Genomic DNA, 4,072 nt, shown 5'->3' with positions numbered 1-4,072 from the left:
TATCTTTTAAAATATAATGTATAAGATTAAATTCGATTTTCACATATAAATTAGAATAGGTATATTTATATAAGTTTTTTATTTTATATATTATATTTATCTTTGAAAATAATACTTGTGAGTTAGTGACAACATTTTTTATATATATTAAGATATTCATGTTATTTATTATAATATAGATAAAAAAATATTGTCAATAAATCACATACATAAATATTTTAAAAAATAGAAAATACTATAATTTTAATTAATTATGTATCTTTACTATATAATTTAATTCTTTAAAAAATTACATAACTGATTAAATAAAGTTAAATATAAATAAAAATACTATTATAATAAGTAACATGAATATTTTAATACAATTAAGAAATATTGTCATTAAATTATATATATATATATATATATATATATATATATATATATATATATATATATATATATATAAAAGATAATAAAATATTATCATTTTATGAAATTTTAATTTATATAAAAAAATATACATTAAAGATAAAACTTATATTATATCTTTACTGTATAAAATAAATTTTAAACAATGTGATAAAAAATCATAAGATTATAAAAATATAATATATAAAATAAAAGTAAAACTTATATAAGTATACATATTTTAATTTATGAGAAAATATAATTTAATTTTATATATTATATTTTAAATGATAATATATAAGATTATAAAAAAATAATAAAGTTTAAATTTTGAATTATTTTTGCAAAAAATCTATATTAATATCATATTTTGTACTAAATATTTAAATGAGTGTTTGATTGTAATGATAAAGAAGTGTGCTTTATACTCTAAAAGTTATTGTTTTAATCTTTCCTCAAGTATTTTTAAAGTTCTAATCTATTAAGAAAGACTAGTGAATTTAAAAATAAGAAAATCAATTTGGTTAAACATGTAAAATAGGGAACTGGTCTTACAATTAAGCCAAGTTTTATTAAAATTCATGAGGTATTGTTTAGATAGAGGAAAACGGGATGCAGCCATTTCATATGAATAAAATGAATAAATAAATAAAAAACCCTTCCGTGTGAATTTTTCATTATTGTCATCCATTAATCCATAGATAATTACAACACGAGATCCCGTAATTACTCAATTTCGGGTGCTTGAATATGAATATTATCGGTGAAAGGTGGTGTTGGACACTGACACCATGTGTTTATGCATCTGCAACCACAAGTTGGACAAGTAAATTGGCACTGCGAGTCGTTATCACAGTTCCAATGCGCAATGGGTCCTCTTGCCTCCAATTTCATGCACATATCTGCATCAAGAAACAACACACATCAGCATAAGAGTAACATTGTATGTAGCATGTAAAATATTTCAAGGTAAATTTTTTGAGTAAAAAATCACAATCGATCACAATAATGTAATGAAACTATATAGGGACTTGCATGACTCATTGGTTTGGGAAACAGTGAGTACATGAAAAGCGTGATTTCTCACCTGATGCAATGATAAAGAAAGCAAATAAGAATGTCAATTTAACCATAGAATTCCGTGAAATGTCCATCTTATTTTTTTGTGGAATATGTTTGTCAAAGGCCTGTATATATAAGAAAATGGCGAGACTGTGTTGTTTATCTCCTGCATCCATATTTGAATATTTCTAAGAGTCAAAATAATTTAGAATATTCTTAATTGCATTAACTATTGTCTTGAATACTGATTCAGTGAGCATTAATGTAATATTGTCTTAATCCATGCATTAAATGCAAATGAAAAATATTTAACATATAAAGGATGTATTTGAAAATGATGAGACTATATTTAGCATATTTTTCCCTTGCATCCATATTTGAATATTTCTAAAAGTCAAATGATTTAGAATATTACTAATTACCACCCTTAACAAAGAATACCACTAATTGCATTAACTATTATCTTGAACGGATGCATTTGAACATTAATGTAATATATTATGGGTGTGTTTGATACACATTAAAAGTATAACACAGTACAAATACATATGGTACGTGAAAGTTTTTATTTTTTACACTTTTTAATGAATAATGAACAACTCAAACAAAATAATTAAAAGTATAACACAGTACAAAAACATATGGTACGTGAAAGTTTTTATTTTTTACACTTTTTAATGAATAATGAACAACTCAAACAAAATAATGTAAATTTTGTTAGGAATTTTATAGTTCCTAATTAACTAATTAGTTTTGGTTACATATTATATTTATTATTTATATTTATGGGTTCAATATAAGTTATCTAATTTGGTGAGTCTATTAGACTACCATCAGAAATTAATATGGATTTGATAAGTGGGAAACCAGTTTGACCCGTTAGGAAATAATGAAAACTCTAATAGGTTAAAACTTAAACCAAGGTTGTGGTCCCCAATACACCAAATCAGAAATTGTATTTTATTCTTCCCATGTGACGAGAAACCTAAGGTCCCAAAAGAAAAACAGTGATTTGATTGAGAAAAAACACAAAACCAACAGTTCCTCAGACTCATCAATTCTGCTGCTTATCATGAATCCAGGTATTTTTTCACAATCCCTCTTTATTATCTAACGTAATGTGTTTCCTCGTGATTATATTGATATTTTATAAGGATCCCCTAAAAATCCAACAAGTGGTATCAGAGCCACCATTATTGTTAGATGGTTAGGAATTAAAGTTTTTTTGTTTTGAATATATTGGTTTGTAGGAATTGGGTTGCTTTTTCTGTTTCGTCAAAAAAATGTTACTTTGTTGTTTTCCTGATCATGGTTTATGATGATTGGCTTTTAATGTCATCTAATAGTGTATTGGTTTGTTTCACTTTCTTTTGGATAAAATTTATGCTTCATGTTTCTTGTCATGCTAATAAATTAAAGGAGAAACATTATTATATATTTTATTTATATAACTTTGATTTTCTAACGTGGGAGCAAATTAAAATTAAAGGTGAAGTGAAGTTTCTCTGGTCTTCAAGGTGCATTGCACAAACATCACAAACATAAATCAGTACTATGGAAATATTTTTTATGTATAATTTTATTATTATTTTATTCATATAAAATCTTTTAAAGATTTCTTTTAGGAATTTATACATGAATTTTTTTAATTCCTTTCATAAATTTGTGATAATGTTACGTTATTTACGGATAAAATATTTACTTGGGGTATTTTAAGTATAAATCAATTATAGCATTAAATATAATTTAAGGATATGATATTTACTTGCCGTAATTAATGTTTTATATTTTTTGCTATTATGATTGAGTGTAAATTTAACAGTAACAGATCATTCCCATTTATTTATATGTCTAGTATTTTTTTAATTAAATTGATTGACACGATATATTGTAAAAGTAATCCCTATTGTTAAAATTGATTTAATTAAAATTGCATAAATTTTGTATGAAATTATTTATGTGAATTATATTCGGCCCAAAGGAAGACGCAATTTGGTAAAATAATATTTTGTACATGTGATGATAAATGTGTGACAATTATAAAAGTATTTTCATATGGATAATAGTCAGTCCAAAGAAAGGCTATTATTTGACATAATTTATTGTCAATATTTGATCATTATGTTGAGAGTACCAATTACAAATTAATTTCTCTAGGAATTAATGTTATGCTAGGTATCTAGTGATGGGTGTGTTCTGCAAAATATTCGCATGTTTTGTTATATATGTTTTTATATAACTAAATTATATGTATAAGTTGTCTAATTTTAAGACCTCTCATTTATTAAATTAAATTGTCTTGTATTTTTTTGTCAAATTGATTGAAACAACATGTTGCCAAAGTAATTTCTGTTGCGTAATTTGATTTGATTGAATTTACATGGATGTTGCATGAAATTATTCATGCAAATTATGTTCGGCCCATAGGAAGACACAATTTGACAAAATAATTACATGTTTATGAAGGTAAACATGCGGCGATTGTAAATGGTGTGATTTTCCATGTGAATAATGAAATATTCAAAGACAATCATTATTTGACTGGAATAATCATCATATAAGTTTTCCATGTGAGCAATGGAGTGTCCAAAGATAACCTTTATTTGACAGAACTTATCAC

The 4,072-nt window shown here is 24.5% G+C and overlaps 1 long non-coding RNA gene across 1 annotated transcript; it reads right to left on the bottom strand.

Annotated features, from left to right (window-relative positions):
- Positions 1-1,054: 1,054 nt before the first annotated feature.
- Positions 1,055-1,596, bottom strand: LOC114408255. Its single transcript, XR_003665869.1, has 2 exons — positions 1,478-1,596; positions 1,055-1,292 (listed from the first exon to the last, which is right to left on the bottom strand). It is a non-coding gene; the product is annotated as an uncharacterized LOC114408255 (long non-coding RNA).
- Positions 1,597-4,072: the final 2,476 nt, after the last annotated feature.

The sequence above is a fragment of the Glycine soja genome, chromosome 4, assembly GCF_004193775.1.
Source record: "Glycine soja cultivar W05 chromosome 4, ASM419377v2, whole genome shotgun sequence".
In the NCBI taxonomy this organism is placed as follows: Eukaryota; Viridiplantae; Streptophyta; class Magnoliopsida; order Fabales; family Fabaceae; genus Glycine; species Glycine soja.
Note: the sequence above shows the minus strand (reverse complement) of the source record. Positions and strands in the feature narration are given on the sequence as shown.